Source organism: Hyperoodon ampullatus, assembly GCF_949752795.1.
Source record: "Hyperoodon ampullatus genome assembly, chromosome: 1".
Classification (NCBI taxonomy): domain Eukaryota; kingdom Metazoa; phylum Chordata; class Mammalia; order Artiodactyla; family Ziphiidae; genus Hyperoodon; species Hyperoodon ampullatus.
Genome location: NC_136914.1, coordinates 10,780,644 through 10,799,726, shown reverse-complemented (window position 1 = coordinate 10,799,726; position 19,083 = coordinate 10,780,644).

Below are 19,083 nucleotides of genomic sequence, written 5' to 3'. Positions count from 1 at the left end.
GGCTCCACAGACGGGCGCGAGCCGGGCTAAACGCGCGGACCCCAGAGACGGGCGTGGGACGCTGGGGCTGCTGCTGCCACCGCCAAGAGGCCTGTGTGCGAGCGCAGGTCACTGTCCACGCCGCCTTTCCGGGAGCCTGTGCGGCCCGTCATTGCCGGGGTCCCGGGATCCAGGGAAGGATTCCCTGGGAGAACGCACGGCGCGCCTCGGGCTGGTGCAACGTCATGCCGGCCTCTGCCGCTGCAGGCTCGCCCCGCACCACGTGCCCCTCCCTCCCTACCGGCCTGAGTGAGCCAGAGTCCCCGAAGCGGCTGCTCCTTTAACCCTGTCCTGTCTGAGCGAAGAACAGACGCCCTCCGCCGACCTACACGCAGAGGCGGGGCCAAATCCAAAGCTGAGACCCGGGACAGAGGCGGGGCCAAATCCAAAGCTGAGACCCGGGAGCTGTGAGAACAAAGAAGAGAAAGGGAAATCTCTCCCAGCAGCCTCAGAAGCAGCGGATTAAAGCTCCACAATCAACTTGATGTACCCTGCATCTGTGGAATACATGAATAGACAACAAATCATCCCAAATTGAGGAGCCAGGAGTCAGTGCTGTGCCTCTGAGGTGGGAAAGCCAACTTCAGGACACTGGTCCACAAGAGACCTCCCAGCTCCACATAATATCAAACGGCGAAAATCTTCCAGAGATCTCCATCTCAACACCAACACTCAGCTTCACTCAACGACCAGCAAGCTACAGTGCTGGACACCCTATGCCAAACAATTAGCAAGACAGGAACACAACACCACCCATTAGCAGAGAGGCTGCCTAAAATCATAAAAAGTCCACAGACACCCCAAAACACACCACCAGACGTGGACCTGCCCACCAGAAAGACAAGATCCAGCCTCATCCACCAGAACACAGGCACTAGTCCCCTCCACCAGGAAGCCTACACAACCCACTAAACCAAACTTAGTCACTGGGGACAGACACCAAAAACAACGGGAACTACGAACCTACAGTCTGCAAAAAGGAGACCCCAAACACAGTAACATAAGCAAAATGAGAAGACAGAAAAACACACAGCAGGAGAAGGAGCAAGATAAAAACCCACCAGACCTAACAAATGAAGAGGTACTAGGCAGTCTATCTGAAAAAGAATTCAGAATAATGATGGTAAAGATGACCCAAGATTCTATTTCCAAGATCCAAAATCTTGGAAATAGAATAGACAAAATGCAAGAAGCAGTTAACAAGGACCTAGAAGAACTAAAGATGAATCAAGCATCGATTAAAAACACAATAAATGAAATGAAAAATACTCTAGATGGGATCAATAGCAGAATAACTGAGGCAGAAGAGCGGATAAGTGAGGTGGAAGATAAAATAGTGGAAATAACTGATGCAGAGCAAAATAAAGAGAAAACAATGAAAAGAACAGAGGACAGTCTCAGAGACCTCTGGGACAACATTAAATGCACCAACATTCGAATTATAGGGGTTCCAGAAGAAGAAGAGAAAAAGAAAGGGACTGAGAAAATATTTGAAGAGATTATAGTTGAAAACTTCCCTAATATGGGAAAGGAAATAGTTAATAAAGTCCAGGAGGCACAGAGAGTCCCATACAGAATAAATCCAAGGAGAAATACGCCAAGACACATATTAATCAAACTGTCAAAAATTAAACACAAAGAAATCATATTAAAAGCAGCAAGGGAAAAACAACAAATAACACACAAGGGAATCCCCATCAGGATAACAGCTGATCTCTCAGCAGAAACTCTACAAGCCAGAAGGGAGTGGCAGGACATAATTAAAGTGATGAAGGAGAGAAAACTGCAACCAAGATTACTCTACCCAGCAAGGATCTCATTCAGATTTGATGGAGAAATTAAAACGTTTACAGACAAGCAAAAGCTGAGAGAGTTCAGCACCACCAAACCAGCTTTACAACAAATGCTAAAGGAACTTCTCTAGGCAAGAAACACAACAGAAGGAAAAGACCTACAATAATGAACCCAAAACAATTAAGAAAATGGGAATAGGAACATACATATCAATAATTACCTTAAATGTAAATGGACTAAATGCTCCCACCAAAAGACACAGATTGGCTGAATGGATACAAAAGCAAGACCCATATATATGCTGTCTACAAGAGACCCACTTCAGACCTAAAGACACATACAGACTGAAAGTAAGGGGATGGAAAAAGATATTCCATGCAAATGGAAACCAAAAGAAAGCTGGAGTAGCAATTCTCATATCAGACAAAATAGACTTTAAAATAAAGACTACTAGAAGAGACAAAGAAGGACACTACATAATGATCAAGGGATCGATCCAAGAAGAAGATATAACAATTGTAAATATTTATGCACCCAACATAGGAGCACCTCAATACATAAGGCAAATACTAACAGCCATAAAAGGAGAAATTGACAGTAACACAATCATAGTAGGGGACTTTAACACCCCACTTTCACAAATGGACAGATCATCCAAAATGAAAATAAATAAGGAAACACAAGCTTTAAATGATACATTAAACAAGATGGACTTAATTGATATTTATAGGACATTCCATCCAAAAACAACAGAATACACATTTTTCTCAAGTGCTCATGGAACATTCTCCAGGATAGATCATATCTTGGGTCACACATCAAGCCTTGGTAAATTTAAGAAAATTGAAATTGTATCAAGTATCTTTTCCGACCACAGTGCTATGAGACTAGATATCAATTACAGGAAAAGATCTGTAAAAAATACAAACACATGGAGGCTAAACAATACACTACTTAATAACGAAGTGATCACTGAAGAAATCAAAGAGGAAATTAAAAAAATACCTAGAAACAAATGACAATGGAGACACGACGACCCAAAACCTATGGGATGCAGCAAAAGCAGTTCTAAGAGGGAAGTTTATAGCAATACAATCCTACCTTAAGAAACAGGAAACATCTCGAATAAACAACCTAACGTTGCACCTAAAGCAATTAGAGAAAGAAGAGCAAAAACATCCCAAAGTTAGCAGAAGGAAAGAAGTCATAAAAATCAGATCGGAAATAAATGAAAAAGAAATGAAGAAAACGATAGCAAAGATCAATAAAACTAAAAGCTGGTTCTTTGAGAAGGTAAACAAAATTGATAAACCATTAGCCAGACTCATCAAGAAAAAAAGGGAGAAGACTCAAATCAATAGAATTAGAAATGAAAAAGAAGAAGTAACAACTGACACGGCAGAAATACAAAGGATCATGAGAGATTACTACAAGAAACTCTATGCCAATAAAATGGACAACCTGGAAGAAATGGACAAATTCTTAGAAATGCACAACCTCCCAAGACTGAATCAGGAAGAAATAGAAAATATGAACAGACCAATCACAAGCACTGAAATTGAAACTGTGATAAAAAATCTTCCAACAAACAAAAGCCCAGGACCAGATGGCTTCACAGGTGAATTCTATCAAGCATTTAGAGAAGAGCTAACACCTATCCTTCTCAAACTCTTCCAAAATATAGCAGAGGGAGGAACACTCCCAAACTCATTCTATGAGGCCACCATCACCTTGATACCAAAACCAGGCAAGGATGTCACAAAGAAAGAAAACTGCAGGCCAATATCACTGATGAACATAGATGAAAAAATCCTCAACAAAATGCTAGCAAACAGAATCCAACAGCACATTAAAAGAGTCATACACCATGATCAAGTGGGGTTTATTCCAGGAATGCAAGGATTCTTCAATATATGCAAATCAATCAACGTGGTACACCATATTAACAAATTGAAGGAGAAGAACCATATGATCATCTCAATAGATGCAGAGAAAGCTTTCGACAAAATTCAACACCCATTTATGATAAAAACCCTGCAGAAAGTAGGCATAGAGGGAACTTTCCTCAACATAATACAGGCTATATATGACAAACCCACAGCCAGCATCATCCTCAATGGTGAAAAACTGAAACCATTTCCACTAAGATCAGGAGCAAGACAAGGTTGCCCACTCTCACCACTCTTATTCAACATAGTTTTGGAAGTTTTAGCCACAGCAATCAGAGAAGAAAAGGAAATAAAAGGAATCCAAATCGGAAAAGAAGAAGTAAAGCTGTCACTGTTTGCAGATGACATGATACTATACATAGAGAATCCTAAAGATGCTACCAGAAAACTACTAGAGCTAATCAATGAATTTGGTAAAGTAGCAGGATACAAAATTAATGCACAGAAATCTCTGGCATTCCTATATACTAATGATGAAAAATCTGAAAGTGAAGTCAAGGAAACACTCCCATTTACCATTGCAACAAAAAGAATAAAATATCTAGGAATAAACCTCCCTAAGGAGACAAAAGACCTGTATGCAGAAAATTATAAGACACTGATGAAAGAAATTAAAGATGATACAAATAGATGGAGAGATGTACCATGTTCTTGGATTGGAAGAATCAACATGGTGAAAATGACTCTACTACCCAAAGCAATCTACAGATTCAATGCAATCCCTATTAAACTACCACTGGCATTTTTCACAGAACTAGAACAAAAAATTTCAAAATTTGTATGGAAACACAAAAGACCCCGAATAGCCAAAGCAATCTTGAGAACGAAAAATGGAGCTGGAGGAATCAGGCTCCCTGACTTCAGACTATACTACAAAGCTACAGTAATCAAGACAGTATGGTACTGGCACAAAAACAGAAAGATAGATCAATGGAACAGCATAGAAAGCCCAGAGGTAAACCCATGCACATTTGGTCGCCTTATCTTTGATAAAGGAGGCAGGAATGTACAGTGGAGAAAGGACAGTCTCTTCAATAAGTGGTGCTGGGAAAACTGGACAGGGACATGTAAAAGTATGAGATTAGATCACTCCCTAACACCATACACAAAAATAAGCTCAAAATGGATTAAAGACCTAAATACAAGGCCAGACACTATCAAACTCTTAGAGGAAAACATAGGCAGAACACTCTATGACATAAATCACAGCAAGATCCTTTTTGACCCACCTCCTAGAGAAATGGAAATAAAGACAAAAATAAACACATGGGACCTAATGAAACTTCAAAGCTTTTGCACAGCAAAGGAAACCATGAACAAGACCAAAAGACAACCCTCAGAATGGGAGAAAATGTTTGCAAATGAAGCAACTGACAAAGGAATAATCTCCAAAATTTATAAGCAGCTCATGCAGCTCAATAACAAAAAAACAAACAACCCAATCCAAAAATGGACAGAAGACCTAAATAGACATTTCTCCACAGAAGATATACAGACTGCCAACAAACACATGAAAGGATGCTCAACATCTTTACTTATTAGAGAAATGCAAATCAAAACTACAATGAGATATCATCTCACACCAGTCAGAATGGCCATCATCAAAAAATCTAGAAACAATAAATGCTGGAGAGGGTGTGGAAAAAAGGGAACACTCTTGCACTGCTGGTGGGAATGTGAATTGGTACAGCCACTATGGAGAACGGTATGGAGGTTCCTTAAAAAACTACAAATAGAACTACCATATATGACCCAGCAATCCCACTACTGGGCATATACCCTGAGAAAACCATAATTCAAAAAGAGTCATGTACCAAAATGTTCATAGCAGCCCTATTTACAATAGCCCGCAGAGGGAAACAACCTAAGTGTCCATCATTGGGTGAATGGATAAAGAAGATGTGGCACATATATACAATGGAATATTACTCAGCCATAAAAAGAAACGAAACTGAGCTATTTGTAATGAGGTGGATGGACCTAGAGTCTGTCATACAGAGCGAAGTAAGTCAGAAAGAGAAAGACAAATACTGTATGCTGACACATATATATGGAATTTAAGAAAAAAAAATGTCATGAAAAACCTAGGGGTAAGACAGGAATAAAGACACAGACCTACTAGAGAATGGACTTGAGGATATGGGGAGGGGGAAGGGTAAGCTGTGACAAAGCGAAAGAGCGGCATGGACATATATACACTACCAAACGTAAGGTAGATAGCTAGTGGGAAGCAGCCGCATAGCACAGGGAGATCAGCTCGGTGCTTTGTGACCGTCTGGAGGGGTGGGATAGGGAGGGTGGGAGGGAGACGCAAAAGGGAGGGGATATGGGAACATATGTATATGTAAAGAAAAAAAAAGATGGAACAAATAACGTTTTTATTAAAGGTGAAAAGCCCAGAAAAAAAATAATAATAATGATCACAGGATTATTATAAGAATTATGTCATCTAATCGTGCCAAGGGTTTAGCACAGTGCCTGCCTAAACCTTCCAGAGGTTGTCTAGTCCACATTTTAAAAGGCCACCTCTCTAAGCTAAGTGGATGGGGGTTAGTGGGAGGCCCCTACCTGTTATCGGGTATTGTGTGTGGTTGTTGATAACAGGAACTTGAAATAATGGTTTAAACGAGATAGAAGATATTCGTTCTCTCTCTCTCTCTCTCTCTCTCTCTCTCTCTCTCTCTCTCCATCTCCCTCTCTCTCCTCTCTTTCTCTCCCTTCCCGTCCCCCTCTCACTCTCGTCCTCTGTCTCAGAGAAACTGTGGGCAGCCCAGGGCAAGTATGGTGGCTCACAGTCACCAGGGACTCGTGATCCTTAACCCTCTCCTCTTTGCTCAGGCCTCCTTATCATGTTGTTTCCTTCCTCAAGTTCATTTCATAAGACAAGATGGAACCCAACCATTACATCTGCATCACAGACAGATGCAGATGTCTGTCTGTCTCCTTGAAGGAACCGTTTCAGAGTCTCAACCAACGACTTCTGTTCACACTTCATTAACCAGACCATAGTCACATGGTCACACCCAGGTGCAGAGTGGGCTGCAAAAGGTAGGTTTTTAGTGGGGTCACTTTGCTTTTCCAAATAAAATCAGAATTCTCTTACTGAGGGAGAAGAGGAGAATGGATTTTGATAAGCAGCTCTGGTCTCTGGAAAAAGAGTCTTTGTTCTTCTCTAATTTAATCTTCACACAGGCTTGGAGCAGGAAGGGACCCGCGGCTCTGAGGTCCAGAGAGAAAGAATGGTCACCCAGAGAGGCCAAGAGAGTGCTGAATCTAGGAGATTAGCCAGGATCTCCTTGATCTAACAGCAAGGTTATTTCTAGAGACAGAAGAGGAAGAGCTACAGGAAGAAATGAAGGCCCTGACTTGATAGGGATTCTCAACATTTTATTTTTATTTATTTATTTTTTAATTTATTTTTTTCTTTTTTTTTTCTTTTTTTTTTTTTTTTGGCTGCATCAGGTCTTAGCTGCGGCACGCAGGCTTCTCTCTAGTTGTGGCATGCGGGTTTTTCTCTCTCTAGTTGTTGCGCTCGGGCTCCAGAGAGCGTGGGCTCTGTAGTTTGCGGCACGGGGGCTCTCTGGTTGAGACGCGAGAGCTCAGCAGTTGTGGCGCAGGGGCTTAGTTGCCCCATGGCATGTGGGATCTTAGTTCCCCTACCAGGGATCGAACCCACGTCCCCCGCATTGGAAGGCCGATTCTTTACCAGGGAAGTCCCTCTCATCAGTGTAGAGAACAGAACTTGAACAAGTCTCCATATCACTGCCCACTATGGTCTGGTGCTTTTTTAATGCCTGAAAGGCAAATGATGTAAAAATAAATCCTGGACACAGAAACCTGAGTCTGAGAACTGAGACTACTGCTCCCTCAGTGTGGGGCTTTGAACAAGTCACTCTCCTTCTGGAGACAGAGGCAGGAAAAGGAGTAACATTTATGGAGTGCCTGTTTTAAAGAAGCTTAATATACTTCATATCATTTTATCCTAACGATGGTGAGGCAGATAAGCCTAATTCAGGGTATAGATGATTAAACTGAGGATCAGAGAAGCTCTAAAATCCGTAAGGTAGGGCTTCCCTGGTGGCACAGTGGTTGAGAGTCCGCCTGCCGATGCAGGGGACACGGGTTCGTGCCCCGGTCCGGGAAGATCCCACATGCCGCAGAGCGGCTGGGCCTGTGAGCCATGGCCAGTGAGCCTGCGTGTCCGGAGCCTGTGCTCTGCAACGGGAGAAGCCACAACAGTGAGAGGCCCACATACTGCAAAAAAAAAACAAAAAACAATAAAATAAAATAAAATCCGTAAGGTAGTCTAGTCCCTTAGGGAGACCTCTGGCCCAACACCCTTGATAATGCTACACTCCAGCTATATGGAAATCTTTCCAGTTCTTCAAATGTTCTACCCCATCTTTCCTCCCCACCTTTGTGTACACCATTCCGCCTGCTCGGCACACTCTTCCACCTCGTCATCTGGTGAACCCCAACTCACCCTTCAAGTCTCAGCTGAAAATTCCCTTTGCTCAACAAGGCCGTTGCCCAAACCAGAAACCAGGTTCTGTTTCCTGTCTAAACTTCTTTTTCCCTTGCACTTCCCCCCGTCAGAGAGCTCATCACTGGGAATGTCTTGTTTAATGACTACCTCCCTCACTGGAACGAGACCCACTGCTGTTTACTGCTGTGGTCCTCACTTCCAACAAAAAGCCCAGAGTGGGCTTCCCTGGTGATGCAGTGGTTAAGAATCTGCCTGCCAATGCAGGGGACACGGGTTCAAGGCCTGTTCGGGGAAGATCCCACATGCCACGGAGCAACTAAGCCTGTGCACCACAACTACTGAGCCTGCGCTCTAGAGCCAGCGAGCCACAACTACTGAGCCCACGTGCCACAACTACTGAATCCTGTGCGCCTAGAGCCCGTGCTCTGCAACAAGAGAAGCCACCCAATGAGAAGCCCGCACACCACAAGGAAGACTGGGCCCCGCTTGCCACAACTAGAGAAAAGCCCGCGTGCAGCAACAAAGACCCAAGGCAGCCAAAAATAAAAATAAATAAATAAATTTATTAAAAAAAAAAAAAGCCCAGCATATCCCAGGCACTTAGGAAACATGTGCAAGAATTCACGAGTTGTTTAATTTAATCTGACGGTAGAAATACATGTTTATTCATTTACATTAACTGAACCCATTTTAGAAAATACTGTTCCACATATTAAAACTGTTCTCCTTCCCTGGGATTCAAGGCTCTTCAGAATCTTTCCAGCCTTCCTTATCAGTGGTCCCTGTTCTCACCTTCCTACATCGGGGCCTTGAGGATAATTATTTTCTCCAACTGGAATGTAAGATTCTGGTCTCTTATCTGCCCTGAAACATAACCACCCAGCAAAGCACAGCTTAGATTCAACCTCCTCCATGGAGGCTACTCTGCCTCTGCAATTAACACTAATGTCTCCCTTCCCAGAATACTTCTTAGAGCACTAAAATCCTGTCCTGGTCATTGTGCATCTGGTGTTCATGGCCTTCTTGTTTTACAGTTGTATTTTTCAAACATTAACCACTATTTTCTCCCTGGGTTTTCCTACTTCTTTCCTCTCCCTGCCTCATTTAAGGACATGGTCAGACCTGGCCACAGGGAAGGAAGCAGGAAGAAAAGAAATTTCTGAGTTTGTGTCCCACTGATGAAATTTCCAGAGTGATTTTAAAAATGAGATCAAAGTGAGGAAAGACTAACAAAGGGTCCCCCCTTGGGGCTGGGTGGAGAGAGGAGTAGGAAGGAGCCGTGCTGAGCCAAGAGACATCAGTGGAGCCAAACAGCGTGTTTCTCCACCCGTTTTAGGACAGAAGCCTGGGGAGGGATCGAGATCCCTGAGAGGTGTGGGGTCTGAACAGGCATCTGCCTGATGCTTACCACACAGAGCTCCAGGGAGACGTAAGACCCCAGAGGACCTCTCTGAAGATGGGTCTGAGCAGAGAAGCACCAAAACATCACAAGTATCCTTAATCTCAGGTTGGCAAGAAAGAAGCCAAATTACTCCTGGGCCTCCCACGCACAGCATGGGAGTATTCAAGAAATTTACAGGACCTAAAGGGACCATGCAGACCCTTTAGAAATGAAGGACATCTTAGTGGCAATCTCTACATAAAAGCAGCTAGAGCGGTGGATGCTGCATGGACAAATCATTCAAGGAACAGGTGGACCCTCTCCCAACACCTGGCCACTATTTATACCCTCTAAAGCTTAGACAACTTGAAGATTAACCCTACTGGACTATAAGCTTCTGGATGGCAGAGATGCCAAAAAGCTTCATATTGACTAAATCGTGTTTCCTAGAAGGAAATTCCTGTTCTTAAACTGGAGTCTCCTAGAGGTATATTCCTCTAAGCCAACCCACTGATACCCTGAAGCCTGGGTTACTACACATGGAACTCTGGGGAGAAAAAAAAAAACTACTTTATCCCACTGTAGAGAGAAAAGGATGTCAGCACCGAAAAGGCCCCCTGGTGGCTCTATGGAACAGGGGCTGCTGAAAGGGTATCTGGGGGCCACGTCTCACCTCGATTGTGCTTTCAGTATGGACAGTAGGCCATCGAGCTCTTTGCAATGATGATCATCTCAACTAGGCCTCAGAGCTCCCACTTCTGCAATGGTGGAAGTGGACTAAGGGTCTTCACTGAGTGTTCTCTACCTTTCTATACTGTTGTTAACGTATGTGTTTCTATCAATTTACTGAAATTTTATATTTAGGTATCTAAGTGCAGGGATAAAAGGGAAAAAAGAAGGCTCTTTGTTGGACTACATTAGTGCTTACATTTATATGACCATGAAAAAATGGGTAAAAGAAATCCTGTGAAAGTATGCACAGGTTATAATAGTTTCATACTCCACTGCAAAACTGCATATGCTTGTGCAATAACTGCATGAAAATTCTTAAGGTATGAAATAAGAGGATAAAACATTGACTAGAAAGCAGTGCCATTTTTGGAAATTGCCAAGTAGTGTACAGATTTTAAACATCCTAACTTTGTTTTTATTGACTCAGAATGGCTCACAATTATAATAAGATAATAACTATGGTTTTTGTTTCAGCCTTTGCTCATTGCCAGCTTCAACTTCTTGTCATGCAATTAATAATCTGAAGATCTTTCATCCCTTATCCAGGAATTCAAAGACGTAACTGTTTCCAGATAAATATATCATCATTTTTCACTGAGGAAATCTCTGGACTTAACATTCTCATAAAAAAGGAAAGAAAAGAGAACCACAATACAGCATATGGCTAAATCATTAGCTATAATTTGTGCAAAATAATTTTGACAATGAACGTAGATAGACATTGGGTTCTGGAAATCACACTTTTTACATTAGGGGGTTTGGAAGTCTGAGGTGAAAGGGCTGACATTCACAAACATCCCAATGTCAGCAAAACACTGTCAGGGTCTCCTGTGGGCACTTTCCAGCCTTGCACCTTGGATTCTAATTGCTATTTAGATGTGGCATCTCCTTTTCTCTCATGCTTCCCGAGCTTGGCTATTCGTAGATTTATAGATCCAGCAATACCCAGGTCTTTAGTGGCTTTGTCTTTGGTGCTGTCTGGATCAGCATTTTTATCAAGCAGTTTGGAGGAAGGTGGAGGTGAGGGAGAAGGTTGCTCCCCGGTGACCAGGTGAGGCCAATGAGGCAACCAAGGTCATTCACTCATGTAGACAAGAGTACTTCTAGGCTGAGTCCTCTATCAGGATGACCGGATTCTCCCAACTTCCTTTCTGTCTTACTGAAATTTGTATCTGTAGTTGCCCCCAGTTCTAGTTATTCCATTTGGTTTGCAATTCAGATTTGTCCCGGGCTACAGATTTCTGACACCCCCATCTCAGTACCTTTTACAAAAATATCTGTGGCCAGCTCAGCTGTCTGACCACAGTCCAGCCTTCTAGATATAGTGCAACATCTGATACCCAATTGAGACCCCAGTCACTGACAGTATGCCCCCAGATTGGGTTTCAGACAAGCCTAATCATGCTAGGGTACAAGAGAGCAAAGTCTTCATATCTGTGGATGACACGAAGCTAGGAGAGATGGCGAATACGATGGAGACTTTTAAAAGCTCTTGAGTCGTTCGGAAGCCTGGTTCAAGAGCAACAAAATGAGATTTAACAGCCGTGAGTTTGAATTTCAAATACCATCTCATAAATATAGATGATGGAAAAAATGCCTTGACTGTTTTATGTGAAAAGACCGGGCTGTTTTTGTTGATCATAAGTTCAGTGTGATGTGACTTAGCTGCTCTAAAAGCTAATCCTCTTGTGGGCTGCATTAATAGGATTGCGTCCAAATCATGCAAGGCCATAATCTCTGTAGGCGCACCTTCAACTGGTCAGGCAACAGCTGACTACTCTGTTGTGACCGTCGTTCTACAAGGGGGTCATTAACAACCACAGACAATTCTGGGGAAACATACCAGGATGCAGAGGTCTGCGCTCTCCACAGCACAGAAAATTGTTGGGCCAATTGTTTAGCCTGAGCAGTGGCTCTCTATCTATTGAAACTCTTGGTTCCACAGAAGACTCAGCAGGCTTAGGCAAGAGGGGGTCATGAATCCTAATGATATAGACAGGGCTGCCACTCAGATCAGACACATAGGTATGGCTCAACTAGTTTTTTATCTCTGGCTTCTGCTCTGATTCATTGGTTCCCATAGAGTACTGGCTTTAAATATTTTGAATATCACCCCTGGAAACAGGAGTGCCTCAGAGAATCCAGGGCTAGAATATAGCTGAGCTTTAGGAAGGACTAGAGCCTGGAAATGGACTGTCACTGGAAGGCTGGCAGTATTGGCTCTCTTCTCCTCCCGTCTGCTTCATTCATCTTTGTCTGTATGAGACAGCTTTCTCTAATCCCTAGTCCACTTGCCAGAAACTGGCTTTCTCTCGATTCCAGCTCCAAGTTCCCAAAAGAACTTGTGTTAGCATGGGATGCCTACCCTATCCCTCTCAACTGTGGCCAAGTGCATGGAGTACATTAGACAAACATGGCTGCAAGAAACCCACCCCTATGGGGAATTCCCTGGCGGTCCAGTGGTTAGGACTCCATGCTTTCCCTGCCGGGGCCTGGGTTTGATTCCTGGTCAGGGAATTGAGAACCCCCAAGCCCCAAGGTGCGGCCAAAAAAAAAAAAAAAAACCGTCCCCTATGATTGAGATGGGGATGATTAAGGAGGTCATTCTGTGGTGAGAAAATACCCAAAAAGTTTTGTATCACTTTCTTAACTTTCTTTGATGTCATAAGCCCCTTTGAAAAGTTGGGGAAACATGTTTTCCTCTATACAAAAATACACACAAATTTTGTTTAGACTTTCAAGAGATTCCTAGAACCTTGGGATATATCCGTGAACCCCACCGTAAAATAACCTGACCTAGAGACGAAATACTTAGGGGAGAAAATATGAATGTCTTCCTTCAAATAGCTGAAGAATTGTTGGAGAAGAAGATTAAAATTATGTAAACACATGCATAGGAAAAAGATTAGAATGCTATATAAAACTGAAAACGTGGTTCCCTTTGGAGGTAGTGTAATGGGTGATTCTTTTTTGTGTGTTTCCCAATTATCCTGCCGGGAATATCTATGGTTAGTTTTATAAGCACGTAAAGCATTTTTTTTTTTTTTTTTGCAGTACGAGGGCCTCTCACTGTTGTGGCCTCTCCCGTTGCAGAGCACAGGCTCCGGACACGCAGGCCCAGAGGCCATGGCTCACGGGCCCAGCCGCTCCATGACATGTGGGATCCTCCCAGACTGGGGCACGAACCCACGTCCCCTGCATCGGCAGGCGGACTCTCAACCACTGCGCCACCAGGGAAGCCCAGCATTTTTTAAAAATAAATTTATTTATTTATTTGTTTGTTTTTATTTTTGGCTGTGTTGGGTTTTCGTTGCTGCACGTGGGCTTTCTCTAGTTGCAGCAAGCAGGGGCTACTTTTGGTTGCGGTGTGTGGGTTTCTCATTGCGGTGGCTTCTCTTGTTGCGGAGCACGGGCTCTAGGCGCGTGGGCTTCAGTAGTTGTGGCACGTGGGTTCAGTAGTTGTGGCGCATGGGCTTAGTTGCTCCGCGGCATGTGGGATCTTCCCGGACCAGGGCTCGAACCCGTGTCCCCTGCATTGGCAGGCAGATTCTTAACCACTGCGCCACCAGGGAAGCCCCATGTAAAGCATTTGTTAAAAAGAAACGTAATCAAAATTTCAAATGCTTCAGAGTTTAGAAGAGTGGGTAAAACTGATAAGAATGGAGATTTTGACTCAATGGTACTGGTAGTCTTAGGAGTAATCACAATGTCCCTGAATCGATCCTTGCCCTCCTGTAATCTGTTCTCAGAGCAGAAGCCACTTGCGTTAAAACATAAGTCAGAGTATTTCTCTCTGCTCAGAACCCAGCAAGGGCTCCCCGATTCACTCAGAGCAAGAGCCACAATAAGGCTATAAGGCTCTATGTGACCTGTCCCATGTTGTGCCCCCATGTCATCTCCGACAGCTGTCCTCCAGCTCATTCTGATTCCTCGTTCCTCAAATTTCTTCACTTCCTGAAGTCTCTGCACATGGCATGTTCCCAGTAAGGCCCACTCAGTTTTAAATTGCATACCTCACCACTGCTGTCACTCTCCATGGCTCTTGCCCTACTCTCTTTCTTCCTTTCTTTTTTTAAAAAATAGTTAATTAGGGACTTCCCTGGCGGTCCAGTGGTTAAGACTCCCGTGCTTCCACTGCAGGGGGCATGGGTTCCATCCCTGGGCAGGGAACTAAGATTCTGCATGCTGCATGGCCAAAAAAAATTTTTTTTAATTGATTAATTTTTAATTGAAGTACAGTTGATCTACAATGCTGTGTCAGTTTCAGGTATACAGCAAAGTGATTCAGTTACATATATATATCTTTATCTATATCTATGTATATATGTATATCTTTTTCAGATTCTCTTCCATTATAGGTTATTCCAAGATATCAAAGATGTGGTATATGTGTACAATGGACCTACTTGCTTTCTTTTCCTCATAGGACTTATCACCTTCTAAAATACTATGTAAAATTTTTATCATCTGTTTCTCCTCACTGGAATGTAAGCTCCATGAAGACAGAGGATTTTGTCTTTTCTTTCTTTCCTTTTTTTTTTTTTTTCTGGTTTGCTTAATCCCAAGCACCCAGTGCCTGGCTAATAGTGGACACTCAACAGACATTTGCTGGAGGAAGGGAGGGAGGGAAAAAAAGACTTGCAGTGGTCAAGCAGAGATAGAATGGTTCTCTCACAGAAGGAATTCCTGATATGGGGGAGAAGCCTGGACAACTTTGAAGTTTCATTGCAAATGTGAGATTCTACATGATACGACTCTTCCCTTCCACCACCATAACCCAGATTTTTACTTACTTAGATTACTTGCTGATTGTCTTAGACAGGAATCATTTGGATGCAAGGAAGAGAAACCACTCAGGTTACATTAAATAAAAAACAAAGTTTTAATTTAACGCATAGAATCTCATGGATTCCAGGGGCAAGAACTCCAGGGTGGCCCCTTGAGGAGCTGAAACCAGGATTGTCTCTGCCTTCCTGGTACTTCATGAGATTTAATCTCTCCCTCAGCAGACATCTCATTTCTCCTTCCTGGAGAGAAACAAGACCTCCCAGCTCCAGGGCCCATCACTAACTAATTAAAGTCTCTGTCTCAAATCCAAATTCTTCAAGAGTGAATCTGATTAGCTTATCAATTGTTTTCCCATTCATCAGGTGGTCCTGTCAGCTGTCAACGGAGGCAAGAGCATCAGAGGGTGCAACCATGACCAAAGAATCCACCCTGGTGGGCTTGGGAAAGGAAGCAGTTCTCAGAGAAGCAGCACATGAGCTGAACAGGCAAATTGGCGAACACTCCAAGGCACCACCCCACTGGAATCTAACTGCACTAACATTCTCAACAATCTAATTTCATTTCCCCAGCAATTTCCTGTCTGGAAGAGGTTGCTGATTTCTTTGAAGCTAAAATCGGCACATCCCTCACTTATAAAAATAATAAACAGCTTTCTGAGAAACTTCTGAGGAAATTTTTCTACCACCTGGAAAAGCACAGGGAGAGGATTCATCTCCTAGAATAAGAGTTGCAGGGACTTTACCCTGAAACAGAGCTGCAAAATGTCACAAAGTTCTGCACCATGAGCACAGATGTATATAAAATTGTTTTTATAACAATATTTTTTTAAATTGAAGCATAACACAAATACACAAATGTGCACAAATCATAAGTGTTCAGCTGGATGAATTTCCAAAGTAAACACACCCTTGTAGCCAGCACCCAAATCAAGAAATCAGCATCATCATCCTATGTCCCACCTCCCCTCTGTTCGCCCCACCACCCCCAAACACACACTATCACCTGACTTCCATAGATTAGTTTTGCCTAAGTTTAAAGTCTTTGGCCCTTTTTTTCCTACTGGGTTGGCCATCTTGTTTTGTTTTATTTTTAAAGCAACTTTATTGAGGTATGATTGACATGCAATAAAGTATACATATTTAAAGTGCACAGTTTAATAAATTTAGGTATATGTACATATCATGAAACCATCACCACAATCAAACCCTCCCAGCCCCAGGCAACCACTGATCCATCATTGGTTGGATCAAGGATATCATTATCAATTGTTTATATTTCTAAAATTTTATATAAATGGAATCACATAGTACATTTTTGTCTGGCTTCTTTCACTCAAAATAATTATTTTGAGATTCATCCATGTCAGTACATGCATTAGTAGTTCATTTCTTTTTATTGCTAAGTAGTAACCCATTGTATGGATATACTACACTTTGTTTATCCGTTAACCTGTTGATGGGCATTTGCGTTGTTTCCAGTTTGGGGCTATTTAAAATAAAGGGGTTATGAACATTTGCGCACAAGTCTTTGAGTGAACATATGATTTCATTTATCCCAGGTATTTAGGAGTGGAATGTCTGGGTTATATGTTATGTGTATGTTTAACTTTATAAGAAACTGCCAAAATGTCTTCCATTTTACATTCTCACAAGCAGTGTATGAGAGTTTCAGCTGCTCCATCTTTTAACTCTTGACATAATCAGCCTTTTCAATTTTATGCATTCTAATAGGTGTGTGGTGGTATCTCATTGTGATTTTAATCTGTGTTTCCCTAATGACTAACGATTTTGAGAACATACATGTTTTGCTATGGGTTATTTGCCATCTGTATGTCTTTTTCAGTTGTGTCCATAAAAATCTTCTGCTCATGTTTTAATTAGGTTGTTTGTTTTCTTATTATTAAGTTTTTTTTTAAGAATTAACTTTTTTAAAATAGATTTTATTTATATATTTATTTATTTTTGGCTGTGTTGGGTCTTCATTGCTGCACATAGGCTTTCTCTAGTTGCGGCGAGCGGGGGCTATTCTTCGTTGCGGTGCACAGTCTTCTCATTGCGGTGGCTTCTCTTGTTGTGGAGCATGGGCTCTAGGTGTGCGGGCTTCAGTAGTTGTGGCACGTGGGCTTCTCATTGCGGTGGCTTCTCGTTGCGGAGCACGGGCTCTAGGCGCACCGGCTTCAGTAGCTGTGGCATGTGGGCTCAGTAGTTGTGACTCATGGGCTCTAGAGTGCAGGCTCAGTAGTGTGGCACATGGGCTTAGTTGCTCCACGGCATGTGGGATCTTCCTGCACCACGGCTCGAACCCATGTCCCCTGCTTTGACAGGCAGATTCTTAACCACTGTGCCACCAGGGAAGCCCTTATTATTAAATTTTGATAGTGCTTTATTTATTCTGGAGACAAGTCCTTTATCAAATATGTGATTTGCAAATATTTTCTCCCTCATTTTGTGGCTTGTCTTTTCATTCTCTCAGTGGTGTCTTTCAAAGAGCAGAGATTCTTAATTTTGATAAAAGTCCAATTTATCATTTTTTTCTTTCATGGATCATGCTTTGAGCATCATATCTAACAGGTCTTTGCATAACTCAGTCACGCAGATTTTCTCCTATGCTTTCTTCCAGAAGTTTTCTTTTTATCAGGTTTTACTTTTCTATTTATAATCTATTGTGAGTACCCTTGTGCATGTGCCGAAGGTATGGACTGAATTTATTGTTGTTGTTTTTGCATTTTGATATCCAATTGCTTCAGCATCAATTATTGAAAAGACTATCCTTTCTTCTTTGAATTGCCTGGGCACCTTTGTCAAAAATCAATTGACGATATATGTGTGAGTCTATTTCTGGACTCTCTATTCTGTTCCATTAATCCATTTGTCTACATTTTTTTCTTTTCTATTATAATTTATTATAAGACATTGAATATAGTTCCCTGTGCTATACAGTAGGACCTTGTTGTTTATCTGTTTTATATATAGTAGTTTGTATCTGCTAGTCCCAAGCTCCTAATTTATCCCTTTCTTCTTCTTCCCCTTTGGTAACCATAAATTTGTGCTCTGTGTCTCTGGGTTTGTTTCTGTTTTGTAAATAAGTTCATTTGTTTCATTTTTTTAGATTCCACATGTAAGTGATATCATATGATATTTGTCTTTCTCTGTCTGACTCACTTCACTTAGTATGATAATCTCTAGTTGCATCCATGTTGCTGCAAGTGGCAATATTTCATTCCTTTTTATGGCTGAGTAATATTCCATTGTATATATATATATATATATATATATATAATATATATATATATATGTATATCTCACATCTTCTTTATCCATTCTTCTGTCGATGGACATTTAGGTTGCTTCCATGTCTTGGCCATTGTAAATAGTGTTGCTATGAATATTGGGGTGCATATCTTTTCAAATTAGAGTTTTCGTCTTTTCTGGATATATGCCCAGTGGTGGGATTACTGAATCATATGGTAACTCTATTTTTAGTTTTTTAACATTTGTCTATCTTGATGCCAATACTACACTGTCTTTATTACAGTGGGTTTATATGTCTTGAAGTCAAGTAGTGTAAGTTTTCTAACTTTGTTCTTTTTCAAAGTTGTTTTAGCTATTCTAGGTACTTTGCATTTCCATATGAAGTTTAGAATCAGCTTATCAATTTTGCAAAAAAAAAAAAAAACCCAGCTTGCTGAGGTATTGATTGGTATTGTGTTAAATTTACAGATCATTCTGGGAGAAAACTGGTAACTTAATAATATTGTCTTCCCACTCATGAACTCAGTATATCTTACTTAGGTCTTTTTTAATTTCTCTGAGCGATACTGTGTCTTGAATCTATGGATTTACAGTTGCAACAAATTTGAATATATTTTGGCCATTATCTTTTCAAATATTTTTCTGTGCTCCCCACTTTGGAGA